The sequence below is a fragment of the Anomaloglossus baeobatrachus genome, chromosome 12 (assembly GCF_048569485.1).
Source record: "Anomaloglossus baeobatrachus isolate aAnoBae1 chromosome 12, aAnoBae1.hap1, whole genome shotgun sequence".
NCBI classification, from domain to species: domain Eukaryota; kingdom Metazoa; phylum Chordata; class Amphibia; order Anura; family Aromobatidae; genus Anomaloglossus; species Anomaloglossus baeobatrachus.
The window spans coordinates 96,669,118-96,683,933 of record NC_134364.1 but is presented as its reverse complement, the minus strand read 5'-3'; the positions used below and the strand labels follow the sequence as shown (position 1 = coordinate 96,683,933).

The following is a 14,816-nucleotide window of genomic DNA, read 5'->3' as shown; positions in this document are numbered from 1 at the left end:
AAGAATTACAGGCCTCTTCATTCTTTGTAGGTGGGACAACTGGCAAAATCGGCAGAGTATCATATACTTATTTTCTCCACTGTATATATAAAAAATATAATATATATGTACTAAAATGCAATAAAAAAATGATCAAAACATTATTTGTACCTCAAAATGTTCCTCGGAGAAGCCATTAAGAGAGTTTTTTTGGGACAAGAGGTGGACCTAGTCTAGCTTTTCAGAACAGAGCGTGGTTTACATTTGACAAATGATTTTGCTGTTTTCTGAGATTCCTTGGAGGCTGGAGCCATTGAACAGCCTGTCCTCCTAGTGCATTGGTCTATATGACTAAGGGGCACTTTGCACGCTGCGATGCTGAGTGCGATAGTCCCCGCCCCCGTCGCAGCAGCGATATGTGGTGATAGCTGGCGTAGCGAAAATTATCGCTACGCCAGCTTCACACACACACTCACCTGCCGTGCGACGTCCCTGTGGCCGGCGACCCGCCTCCTTGTTAAGGGGGGGTCGTGCGGCGTCACTGCGACGTCACACGGCAGGCGGCCAATCGGAAAGGAGGGGCGGAGATGAGCAGGATGTAAACATCCCGCCCACCTCCTTCCTTCCGCATAACCTACGGAAGCCGCGGTGACGCCGGTAGGAGATGTTCCTCGCTCCTGAGGCTTCACACACAGCGATGTGTGCTGCCGCAGGAGCGAGGAACAACATCGGACCGTCGCGTCAGCGTAATTATGGATTACGCCGACGCTGCACCGATGATACGATTACGACGCTTTTGCGCTCGTTAATCGTATCATCTAGGCTTTACACACTGCGATGTCGCATGCGATGCCGGAAGGGCGTCATTTTCAATTTGACCCCACTGACATCGCACCTGCGATGTCGCAGTGTGCAAAGTGCCCCTAAGACAGGCGGAGGGATAGGTGTAACTTGGTTTCAGCAGGCTGGAACAGGAGGCCCCCAGTGTTGCTATTCCGGGTGACAGCGATGTCAGGGGGATTAGGGCAAATTATTATCCTCCTCTTTGAGGGGTAAGCAAACAAGTATGTACTACACTTTCTCAGATAGCTCTGGTGTCTGTTACGGGGGGACTGGCAGGTCAGAACAAGGTGGTAAAATATCCTAATCGCCAGTCGGGGCCCACCATGCTCCAGATGACAAAGGAGCTGCTGGCAACCCGAAGGTTAGGCAGAGAATACAGAGCTGGATGGCTCTGAAATAACCCAGGAAATCAGGGAACCGGTCACGTGTGTAGGGACACGTCAGACCAGACGACAACCTAGTTAACGTTTTGGTGTACCTGGCGCTACTCCGACCACGTGTGCAGGGAACACGTCAGAACGGGTGGTGACCAGGTACCGTTGACCGGCAGGCCGCCGCAAAAGAGCCCTGTCGGCCATGTGTGTAGGACACGTGAGACCGAGCGGTCCTCCGATTAGCGTTTCTGGTCACCTCTCGACTGGCCATGTGTGTTAAGGACACGTCAGGCCAGGTGGTCACACCAGTAGCGTTGACTGGGAAGCCGAAGAGGATCACAGGGTTCACACACCCAGCCCAGGAACTCCCTGTTAACAACACAGGGGTCCTGGGGTACGCTGTCCGTGCGCGTAGGGGGCACAACCGGAGAGGTAGCGCAGCAGCCGCAGCCCAGTTAACGCCACTAGGCTGCTACAGCAAGACTGGAACGGCAGGAGGGAAGCACAGTGCCCGACCCTGATGTGCTGAGCCACGAATCTTGGCATTACAGGCACCGTTCGCCTAACCTTACCTACCGCTTCCAAAGGCTTATGCCGCAATGGGCTCTATACATGGACGTGTGCTCAGAACAAGCATATGAGAAGACTGCGCACCCCCATGTCGTCTCCAGCCCCTTTTATAACATGGGTCCGCCTCAAACCCAGGGTGGACCACAATGGCACCTCTAGGGTCCAATAGCGGAGTGCCATGTCATCAGCGACATCACCAGCGGCCTATCCGAAACCGCCACGTCACTGATGACCTCATGGCTGCCACGCCCCAAACACCTCACCAGCCATTGTCTGACGACCAATGGTGAGGTGCCGTGTCATAGGGGCGGGCCTCCGCGAGCCAGTCCGGAGTGGCCACATCATCAGGACATCAGATGTGTCGGCCTATCAGAGCCTGCTACCTCACGGACATGCCCAGTGAGGTCCTTACCGGACCTAGCCTCTGATGCACTAAGTGCCTGAGCATGCTCAGTAGCCTGAACAACAGTCTCAGAAATCAGACTATCAGCCTGAGCATGCTCAATAGGCACTACCCAGGACTTGCAAAGAGGCTTTTTGCACTAAGTGTGGGAGCATGCTCAGTAGCCTGAACCGAGGACTTAACCTCAGAAATGGCACTATCAGGCTGAACATGCTCACTAGGCGAAATACTGGACTTTGGCTCTGGCTGGGGTAAATCGTCGCGCGTATGCGCACTAGCCGCCTCTCTGCACTTAGATGTGGAAGCAGCCAGCTGGACGACCCGAGGCACGGCCAAAAATAGCAGCCGGCGCCTGTGCGCAACAGGAACTGCAGCAGGCTGCTGGCGGCTATGGCGGCGCCGATTCGTAACAGTGTCTCAGCTATTTTGTGGGTTTGCTGCTCCATCATGTCCTTCACACTAGCTCTGCACACTAGCTCAGCAGACAATGTGTGCAGTTTTTATACCCTTTACTCCTCCCACATTAACTACCCAGTGTATGAATCCTATGGTACATCCTTCTTAAATCTGCACAAAGTGAGGTATGGGCCTCACAGCTCAGCCTACACCTATATCAAGCTGCACACTGGATCAGACCCATGGTTATAATCCCAACTAAGGGACATATAGGCTTCACACCATGGTCCATGGCTTTCTCTGCATTGAGAAAGGTTTGGACCACACACCACAATCCATACCTAAAAAATGTATAAACTTATCACCCCGACCCATAGCTTCATCTGCACCAAGTAAAGTGTAGGCCTCACACTCAGGCCCATGGCTACATCTGCACCAAGTAAGGTGTGGTCTTCACACCGCAGCCAATGGCTATATCTCTACTGAGAAAGGTATAGGCCTCATACCCTTGCTCGTGACTACAATCAGGCTTGAGTAATACATAGGAGTTAGGCGTCGGTTTATGGCTACAGTAAAGGGGGCTTTACATGCTACGATATTCCAAGCAATTGCTAGCGATATCGAGCGCGATAGCACCCGCCCCCGTCGTGCATGCGATATTGTGTGATCGCTTCCGCAGCGAACATTATTGCTACGGCAGCGTCACACGCACTTACCTGGTCGTCGTCGTCGCTGTATCTGCTGAACAATCCCTCCCTCAAGGGGGAGGGACGTTGAGTGTCATAGCCACGTCACCACGATGTCACTAAGCAGCCGGACAATCAAAGCGAAGGAGCGGAGATGAGCGGGACGTAACATCCCGCCCACCTTCTTCCTTCCGCATTGCCGGTGGACGCAGGTAAGGAGATGTTCGTCGCTCCTGCGGTGTCACACACAGCGATGTGTGCTGCCGCAGGAGCGACGAACAACATCGATAATAAACCATTAACGATTTTTTGTTTTAGGACGACCTCTCCATGGTGAACGATTTTCACCACTTTTGAGGTCGGTTAAGGTCACTGGTAAGTGTCACACGCTGCGATATCGTTAATGACGCCAGATGTGCGTCACAAACAACGTGACCCCGACGATAATTCATTAACGAAATTGTAGCGTGTAAAGCCCCCTTAAGGCCGAAGATGGAAATAGACCCCATAACCATGCTTACATCTACACCAAACGAAATATTGGCCTCATCATCGCAGCCCATGGCTACATCTGCACCAAGAAAGGTGTAGGCCTCAAAGTCCAGACAATGGCTACATCTGCACCAAGTTAGGTATAGTCCTCAAAACCCAGACAATGGCTACATCTGCACGAAGTAAGGTGTAGGCCTCAAAGTCCAGATAATGGCTACATCTGTGAAAAGTAAGGTATAGATCTCACACCGTAGCCTATGGCTACATCTACACCAAGTAAGGTGTAGGCCTCAAAGTCCAAACAATGGCTATATTTGCAGCAAGTAAGGTGCAGGTATCAAAGCCCGAAAAATAGTTATATCTGCACAAAGTAAGGTGCAGACCACAAAGTCCAGACAATGGTTACATCTGTGCCAAGTAAGGTATAGGTCACACACTGCAGCCCATGGCTACATCTACACCAAGTATGGTGTAGGCCTCAAAGCTTGGCCTATGGCTTAATCTGCACCAAGTAAGATCTAGGCCTCACACCCCAGCCCATGGCTCCATCTGCATCAAATAAAGGATGAGCTTCACACCGTGGCTTATGGCTACATCTGCACCAAGTGAGATGTAGGCCTCAAGGCCTGGATAATGGCTACATCTGTACCAAGTAAGGAATTGACTTCACACTGCAGCCCATGGCTACATCTGTACTGAGTAAGGTATAGGCCTCACATCCTGGCCAATGGCTACAATCGGGCCTAAGTAAGGTGTAGGCCTCACCCGTCGGTTTATGGCTACCATAAAGCCTGAGTAGGATATAGACCTCATAATCCGGCAAATGCCTACATCTACACCTTGTAGAAGATGATATCCAGGTGGCACTCAAATTGATGCACAGTCAAGGGAAAGCACACCCAAGTAACAAATATATAATGAGACCGACACTCCAAGACTTGCAGTAATTTTTAGAATTTAATCCATGAAAGCACGATAGAAACAAAAAGAACGCGTTTCGGCTGGACCTTTAGCCTTTGTCAATACATCTGACTGCTCATACAAAAAACACATATATAGCCCGAAGCTACTACTTCAGTGGTTGAACCACCCAACTCATTAAAATATTTCTATCCATAGTTTTTCTGTATAAATCTGTTGAAATTGTGTTCTTAATGTCCTGAATGATTAAGACATCCAAAAATGTAATCTGCACTGAAGAAACATGTAAAGTAAAATTAAGTTCATCCCAAATGTCACAAATTTCCTGCACAAAAGTTTCAAGGGCTCGAATGTCGCACCTCCACATGCAAAACACGTCATCTATAAATCTCCTCCAAAATAAACAATGATTTTTAAAAAAAATCGCTACAATAAATGAAATGCTCCTCAAATCATGACATATAAGCGTTTGAGTATGGAGGTGCGACCTTCGAGCCCATCGCAGTCCCACGGCGCTGGCTGTAATAAGTGTCCTGAAAAAGAAAATAATTTTCCTCTAATATTAAAGTTAACAGATCCACAAAAAAAGTTTTTGTAATTCAGTGTAGATGGAAGACTGTAAAAGCCATTTGATAGCCCGAATACCTTTAGTATGTACAATAGATGTATATAAATGACATACATCCAATGTGACAAATAAGTCATCAGCCCCAATAAAGATATTTTTAATTTCATTAAAAAATTGTGTAGTATTTAGTAAAAAAGCTGGAGTGGATTTAATCAAAGGACAAAAGATTTTTTCTACAAAAAATTGCAGGAGCCGACAAGATTGAATTAGTCAGAGCCACTATGGGTCTACCCAGTGGTTTTTCTAAGGACTTTTGCACCTTTGGTAATATACAGTGCCTACAAGTAGTATTCAACCCCCTGCAGATTTAGCAGGTTTACACATTCGGAATTAACTTGGCATTGTGACATTTGGACAGTAGATCAGCCTGGAAGTGTGAAATGCACTGCAGCAAAAAAGAATGTTATTTCTTTTTTTTTTTAAATTGTGAAACGTTTATTCAGAGGGTCATTTATTATTCAACCCCTCAAACCACCAGAATTCTGTTTGGTTCCCCTAAAGTATTAAGAAGTATTTCAGGCACAAAGAACAATGAGCTTCACATGTTTGGATTAATTATCTCTTTTTCCAGCCTTTTCTGACTAATTAAGACCCTCCCCAAACTTGTGAACAGCACTCATACTTGGTCAACATGGGAAAGACAAAGGAGCATTCCAAGGCCATCAGAGACAAGATCGTGGAGGGTCACAAGGCTGGCAAGGGGTACAAAACCCTTTCCAAGGAGTTGGGCCTACCTGTCTCCACTGTTGGGACCATCATCCGGAAGTGGAAGGCTTATGGAACTACTGTTAGCCTTCCACGGCCTGGACAGCCTTTGAAAGTTTCCACCCGTGCCGAGGCCAGGCTTGTCCGAAGAGTCAAGGCTAACCCAAGGACAACAAGGAAGGAGCTCCGGGAAGATCTCATGGCACTGGGGACATTGGTTTCAGTCAATACCATAAGTAACGTACTCCACCGCAATGGTCTCCGTTCCAGACGAGCCCGTAAGGTACCTTTACTTTCAAAGCGTCATGTCAAGGCTCGTCTACAGTTTGCTCATGATCACTTGGAGGACTCTGAGACAGACTGGTTCAAGGTTCTCTGGTCTGATGAGACCAAGATCGAGATCTTTGGTGCCAACCACACACGTGACGTTTGGAGACTGGATGGCACTGCATACGACCCCAAGAATACCATCCCTACAGTCAAGCATGGTGGTGGCAGCATCATGCTGTGGGGTTGTTTCTCAGCCAAGGGGCCTGGCCATCTGGTCCGCATCCATGGGAAGATGGATAGCACGGCCTACCTGGAGATTTTGGCCAAGAACCTCCGCTCCTCCATCAAGGATCTTAAGATGGGTCGTCATTTCATCTTCCAACAAGACAACGACCCAAAGCACACAGCCTGGTTCAAGAGGGAAAAAATCAAGGTGTTGCAGTGGCCTAGTCAGTCTCCTGACCTTAACCCAATTGAAAACTTGTGGAAGGAGCTCAAGATTAAAGTCCACATGAGACACCCAAAGAACCTAGATAACTTGGAGAAGATCTGCATGGAGGAGTGGGCCAAGATAACTCCAGAGACCTGTGCCGGCCTGATCAGGTCTTATAAAAGACGATTATTAGCTGTAATTGCAAACAAGGGTTATTCCACAAAATATTAAACCTAGGGGTTGAATAATAATTGACCCACACTTTTATGTTGAAAATTTATTAAAATTTAACTGAGCAACATAACTTGTGCATCTGTTAATAAATCCTGCTCTTGTTTGAAGTTTGAAGGCTCTAACTTATTTGCATCTTATCAAACCTGCTAAATCTGCAGGGGGTTGAATACTACTTGTAGGCACTGTATATATATATGACATGTGACTCAGAGAACGTCATAGGCTATGTTTTGACTGGAAAATTTAACCCCGCGCTTTACAGTTACTCTCCAAAAAACCTGCATCCATTAAACTGAATGGAGCTGCGACCTACAGGTTATTAATAAGAGCTGTGATTGGTTGCTATAGGAATAAAATAAATTGTTAGTATAAGAAACTTATGTGTGAGGTAATAAGATGTCTGTGGGGAGATAGATAGAGAGAGACAGAAAGAGACAGAAACAGACAGGGAAAGAAACAGACAGACATAGGCACAAACAGAGTAAGAGGCAGACAGACAGAGACAGACAGACAGAGAAAGAGACAGAGAGACAGACAGGGAAAGAGACAGACAGGGAAAAAGACAGGGAGAGAGACAGAGACAGGGAAAAAGACAAAAACAGGTGAAGAGTCAGAGACAAGGCAAAATACAGGGAAAGAGACAGAGACAAGAAAAGAGACAGGGAAAGAAACAGAGACAGAAAAAGAAAGAGACAGACGGGGAAAGAAATAGACGGGGAAAGAGACAGACAGAGAAAGAGACAGACGGGGAATGAGACAGACCTGGAATGAGACAGACCTGGAATGAGACAGACCTGGAATGAGACAGATGGGGAAAGAGACTGACAGACAGACAGACACAGAAAGAGAGACATACAGAGACACTGATATAGTGACAGACAGGGAGATAGACATAGACAGAGAGATATACACAGTCAGACAGAGAGATTGACACAGACAGACATGGATAGAGACACTAGAGGTGGGGAAACAAAAGGCGCAATAGGGTCTTACCCGGTATAACATGGGGTAATAAGAAAGAAGTAGGTACACTCACCTGATGGGGTTGTGCCAGTCACAACTCCTTGAAGCGCATGTGAGTGTCCGCGTGGTTCAAGCAGCGGCCCCGTGAAAACGTGGTAAAAATATATATGCAAAGAGAAAACGGGTATATGCCGCGCTTAAGAACCACTGAGGCAGAACTGATATAAAAATTTCTTTTTTATTACAGAATTCCAACGCGTTTCAGAGACAAGGACTGTCTCCTTCTTCAGACGGTCCTTGTCTCTGAAACGCGTTGGAATGCTGCTGTAATAAAAAAGAAATTTTTATATCAGTTCTGCCTCAGTGGTTCTTAAGCGCGGCATATACCCGTTTCTCTTTGCATATATATGGATAGAGACAGACAGACAGAGACAGACAGGGAAAGAGACAGACACACAGAGACAGAAAGAGACAGAGACAGACAGACAGACAGAGACAGACACATAGAGACATTGGAGACACACAGAGACAGACAGCAACATACAGACAGGCAGAGACAGACAGAGACTGGGAGAGAGACAGAAAGACAGTTACTATCCCGGGAAACGCCGGGTACTATAGCTAATATATTCTATTGTCCACTGTGATGATCCTACCAACTCTAAACAAACATAATTTTTTCTTGATTAATTATGAATGGAATTTTTCCTTGTAAATTTCTATAAATATATCTAAAATAATTATATTTAATTATAATATACTGTATAGAAATATTTTAAAACTTTTTGGATCTGTTCAATTTAATATGTAAATGAGTTGGGTGGTTCAACCACTGAAGTAGTAGCTTCTGGCTATATACGTGTTTTTTGTATGACCAGTCAGATGTATTGACAAAGGCTAAAGGTCTAGCCGAAACGCGTTCTTTTTGTTTGTATCGTGTCTTCATGGATTAAATTGTAAAGATTATTACATCTACACCTAGCAAGCTCTTGGCCTCCCACCCCAGCATATGGTGTCATCTACATCTAGTACGGTACAGATTTTGCTCCCCAAGTTCGTGACTTCATGTGCATGAGGTGGAAGACGTTGCTAGACACAGGCTTGGAAAAATGTACAACCCCTCTAACAAATGAAAGGGATGGATAGAAATATCAATAAAATCTGTAAACAATGTTGGATTTATTATGAGCAGAAAACTTATTGAAAACACATATGGTTGATCAATATGTGATTGATTTCACACATTCACAAGTGCAGTTTCACTTCTCGTGCTGTTTTTCAGTGAGTATCTGTAGCACCCAGGGATATGAGGTACTCTGTCTCGGGCAGTGTCTCTATGGGGAATGTCACGATGGTGGCCATTACCCGGTTCCGTGCCCTGGGCCCTTTTTGTAATGGGGATATTTACAGGGGATTGGTGAATAAAGTTTATACGTGACGCCACTTGCGGTGTTGCGGCTAAGTGTAGGGAGCCGTGGCTGCAGAATGACTCTACTGGGGCTAATGGTATTAGCAGCTAGTATGGTAGTCCCTCCGCAAGTAGGGTATTACCCCAGAGGGTGTATGGTGCAGTGGGCGTTGGAAGAAGGAGTCCAGACAGGTGTTCAGTGCAACTGGTTTACTCACTTTAGATGTTAACTGGTTACCTGAGGCCGGCTGGTTTTGCCTCCAGGTCCAGGGCCGGATTAAGGTTGGTGGGGGCCCCTGGGCAGAAAATCTGGTGGGGGCCCCATAACGTTAACATTTTTAGCCGTAACAGTAGAGCACGAACTGTAGCATTTAGATATAAATCCACTGAGCATGGATCGTATCCTGTTCTGCCACATTCAGATTTACACTTATACACAGAAAATAAAGTTACTCACATTTTTTTATTGATCCCAATGTTAAGACAGCCAAGTAATAGTAAAAATAAAGGGAAAGTTCTCACTGGCAGCAATGGTTGCTGAAAATCACAATGTGCTCTCTATTGTATTGTCTCCGGAGTAGTACATAGCAGCTGGTGTCTGTACACGGTATGCCATACACTGTATCAGAGGTGGATCTAGGTTTTCCTGTCCATGGAGTAGGAGTTCAGTTTGGCGCCCCCTTCTATACATGGCTTATGCGGTTTGAGTAGTTGTCATGTGACTGCTCATATGCCATTTTCACACGTGCCGATGAGCTGCTCTTCCTAATTCTCTCGATGTTCAGTGAAATACTACAGCCCATAAAGAGAAGCAGGAAGAGAAGCTAATTGTGACTCAAAGTATTAAAATGACCTGCAAGTGGTCATGTGACCACTTCTAAAATTAGCAAGCAGAGCTGAATCCTTACATTGAGTATATTACAGGTTGTTGGATTGGGCATGCTACGGGGCTTACTTTTATTATTAAAGGGGTTGTCCAGCTCGACAAGGAAAATTTGTAGTTATATGACTACAGACTTCAGAATTCTCACAGCTTGCGGACTGCACACTGTCATGATTTTCCCGTGCCATGAGCAAGTAGTCATGGGACTGCAAGTATGCGATTTGCTTACTTCCGGCCACATTCAAATTAGACGTCTGCAGCCTCACTCAATAGTTACATGCCCTCAAGCTCTCACTGCTGGCATCGGAGAGTCCTGACAGTGTGCAGTGTGCACACTGAGGATTCAGAAGTCTGCAGTCACACAGAAACTATCATCACAAACCTGGACAACCCCTTTAATGCTACTAACATAATGTAGAAACCCTTGCGGTCATGTAATTTTACAAATCATGGCTTGCTACATGTGTACAGGATCAGAATCAGTAAAATGTACATAAATACACTGTGTGCAGAATTATTAGACAAATGACTATTTTGCTCACATGATACCTTTTATACATGTCGTCCTACTCCAAGCTGTATAGGCTGAGAGCCAACTACCAATTAAGTAAATCAGGTGATGTGCATCTCTGTAATGAGGAGGGGTGCGGTGTAATGACATCAACACCCTATATAAGGGGTGCTTAATTATTAGGCAACTTCTTTTTCCTTTGGCAGAATGGGTCAAAAGAGAGATTTGACGGGCTCTGAAAAGTCCAAAATTGTGAGATGTCTTGCAGAGGGATGCAGCAGTCTTGAAATTGCCAAACTTTTGAAGCGTGATCACCGAACAATCAAGCGTTTCATGGCAAATAGCCAACAGGGTCGCAAGAAGTGTGTTGGGCAAAAAAGGCGCAAAATAACTGCCCATGAATTGAGGAAAATCAAGAGTGAAGCTGCCAAGATGCCATTTGCCACCAGTTTGGCCATATTTCAGAGCTGCAACATTACTAGAGTATCAAAAAGCACAAGGTGTGCCATACTCAGGGACATGGCCAAGGTAAGGAAGGATGAAAAACCACCACCTCTGACCAAGAAACATAAGATAAAACCTCAAGACTGGGCCAAGAAATATCTGAAGACTGATGTTTCAAAGGTTTTATGGACTGATGAAATGAGAGTGACTCTTGATGGGCCAGATGGATGGGCCAGAGGCTGGATCAGTAAAGGGCAGAGAGCTCCACTCCGACTCAGACGCCAGCAAGGTGGAGGTGGGCACTGGTATGGGCTGGATCATCAAAGATGAACTTGTGGGACCTTTTCTGGTTGAGGATGGAGTGAAGCTCAACTCCCAGACCTACTGCCAGTTTCTGGAAGACAACTTCTTCAAGCAGTGGTACAGGAAGAAGTCGGTATCGTTCAAGAAAAACATGATTTTCATGCAGGACAATGCTCCATCACATTAATCCAACTACTCCACAGCGTGGCTGGCCAGTAAAGGTCTAAAAGATGAAAAAATAATGACATGGCCCCCTTGTTCACCTGATCTGAACCCCATAGAGAACCTGTGGTCCCTCATAAAATGTGAGATCTACAGGGAGGGAAAACAGTCCACCTCTGGGAGCAGTGTCTGGAGGCTGCGGTGGCTGCTGCACGCAATGTGGATCGTAAACAGATCAAGCACTGACAGAATCTATGGATGGTCGGCTGCTGAGTGTCATCAGAAAGAAAGGGGGCGATATTGGGCACTCATTTTTTGGGGTTTTGTTTTTGCATGTCAGAAATGTTTATTTCTAAATTTTGTGCAGTTATATTGGTTTACCTGGTGAAAATAAACAAGTGAGATGGGAATAGATTTGGTTTTTATTAAGTTGCCTAATAATTCTGCACAGTAATAGTTACCTGCACAAACAGATATCCTCCTAAGATAGCCAAATCTAAAAAAAAACCCACTCCAACTGCCAAAAATATTAAGATTTGATATTTATGAGTCTTTTGGGCTAATTGAGAACATAGTTGTTGATCAATAATAAAAAAAATCCTCTAAAATACAAAATGCCTAATAATTCTGCACACGGTGTACAGCACCAGAACCAAAAGCAATACCAAAATACATCACTAGCACCCTCATCACTAAACGAATATATCACCAGAACCACCAATACATGACTACAGTACCAAATTTACTACAACAATATATTGTAATGTTACATCCCCATATACATTTGTATCACATGAATTAACAACTCCCAGTATGTCCTTAACAATTGTGGGAAAATGCTAGGAATTGTCAGTATTTATCAGACTTTGGACCATACAGGAACCACAGTCCTGATGAGAAGCTTTGAGTATCACACACATACATTCAGGTACCTTGTAGGTGACATCTTCTCTGATCGGAGTCATCTTATTCTTTCTTCTCCATCTTGTCCAGACGTCATGATGACTATTCACATCCACAGCTCCTCTCTGCAGACCTCCCGGGCCTTCCGCAGCACATCTCGACATTATGCCCTTAAAATAAATAGCAGAATGATTATAATGCTCCTAAATATAAATATATGACCTTCGCTGTGTGCCTGAATAAATAATTGCCCCTCACTGTGCTCCCTGCACAAAATGACCCACACAATGTCATTCTTATGGTACATGGCCTCTTCTTTCAGTACTGTGCCCCCTCTTCACACCGTCCTCTACATTGTGTACCCACTATACTTCCAAATGTCTATACTGTGCCCCCTCCTCACACTCCCCCTCCTGAGCTGTGCCCTCACAATGTCCCCCATGCTATCCCCTCTCTATACTGCCCTCACCCTCAGTACCAAAATCACTGAAAGTGCAACTCAATCTCACATTCCCCCTCTTCAGCATACTGTGCCCTCCATACTGTGCCCTCACACTGGCCACCATGCTGCCCCTTCTCTATACTGCCTACCTCCTTCACTATACAGTCACTATACCGCACCTCAGTCTCACATTCCCCCTCCTCAGCATACTGTGTCCTGACACTGGCCACCATGCTGCCCCTTCTCTATACTGCTTATGTTCCCCACTACCCAGGCTCTATACTATGCCCCTCACACTTTTCTCCACCAATACTCTCCACTTACAATTTTCTCCCACCATACTGCTGCCTCACACTTTTTAATGGTGCCCCCCTGATTGCTGTGCAGGGGAACATATGCCGCATGCCCCCTAAAGGTACGCCCCTGTACAGTGTACAGGAGAATACATGACTGGTACACAATATACTGTGATACAGACACCAGATGTTATAGAATATACACATTATTATATACCATCTGATGTGTGTACACAGTGTATCACACTACTCTCTCTGTACGCTGGATGTGCTATACCATGTGCACAGATATACAATGCCCTGCACTGATCACACATGGGCCTACAGGACAGGATGTAACATATTCTATATGTAATATGGGCCATATAGTGTAATGTGTGCTGCAGGCTCAGATGTGATCAGTGCAGGATTCTGTGTAGTGATGTCTCTGCTGGAGATCAGTGTGAGTTATTGCAGGGGAGGGATGAGGCCGATGACCCAGCACTGACAGCCCGACCTGATCTGCTGCAGGTCACACTCCTGCAATATCTCACACTGATAGCAGAGTGGCCGCTGACACTATGGAACCGGTCTGGTGTTATCAGCGGCGTCTGCTCCCTCCTCACTGCAGTCTCCTGCCCGGCCGGCACCATGATTAATGACCTCATACTTACCGGGATCCACTGACACCTCCGGTCCTCCCACAAGCTCCTCTACGGCAGGAAGAAACAGCAGCGCGGTGACGTCATCCTGGCAGACGCAGCCCACACAGCGTGCAGTGGGCGTGTCTGCAGTAGTGATGACCGGGATTGAAATACCTTAAAGGTACAGTGCAGTCTTGAACCACTGCGACATTAATAAAATGGCGGACACACAGATGGTGGTGGGGGCCCCCTCAGAGGCTCTTGTGGTGGGGGCCCCTGGGCTGAAGCCCCGCCTGCCCCGCCTATAATCCGGCCCTGTCCAGGTCCCCATCGTTCCAGTGCTAGTCTGCTTCTCTGGTACATTCCTCCCCTTCACCTATCTCTGGTAAGTGGGTCCCTGTGGTATGGAACACTGGGGGTCCCCGGTCTGTGGTTTGTCCTCTTCTGACGGTAGCGTGAACCCTGTGGGGATGGAGTCTCTGATCCTGTTCCCGGTTCTCCCTTTGCTACTGAGTCTTCGGATTCTTTAGGGTCAGCGAGGTCCTTAATGGTCCCCTTTGCTGTGCAGGTGTTAACAGGTCGGCTTGAAGCTCTTTCCTGTCCTAGGGTCCTGTACCCCATCGGTGCGTAGTTCCGGGAGTACTCCACCATACTCCACCGGCAACCACCTCTCCTGGGTACCAGGTCACTGTTAACCAGGATGTTGCTCAGTCACACCTTTTCACCTTCACTGTCACTTCTAGACTTAGACTGACTACTGACTTCCTGTGTTCCCGACTACTCTCCAATGTTTGCACCTCCCACCTGGTCAACTAGTGGACTGGAGTGGCTCCACCTCTAGGTGGCCATCCATTCTCCAACCCTACCTAAGTAACATTATATGGGGGATTGTTGGGGAAAACTGGGATTCCCTAGGTTTTTGGTGTTACCGGCACTGGTGTTCT

General features: G+C 46.5%; 2 protein-coding genes across 8 annotated transcripts in view; one reads left to right on the top strand and one right to left on the bottom strand.

Annotated features, from left to right (window-relative positions):
• Window positions 1-14,816, top strand: part of LOC142257606 (high affinity immunoglobulin gamma Fc receptor I-like) — a 39,249-nt gene that overhangs the window by 3,119 nt on the left and 21,314 nt on the right. The gene's annotated exons all lie outside the window — the stretch shown is intronic.
• LOC142257710 (T-lymphocyte surface antigen Ly-9-like) overlaps window positions 1-14,816 on the bottom strand; it is a 93,194-nt gene that overhangs the window by 67,175 nt on the left and 11,203 nt on the right. The gene's annotated exons all lie outside the window — the stretch shown is intronic.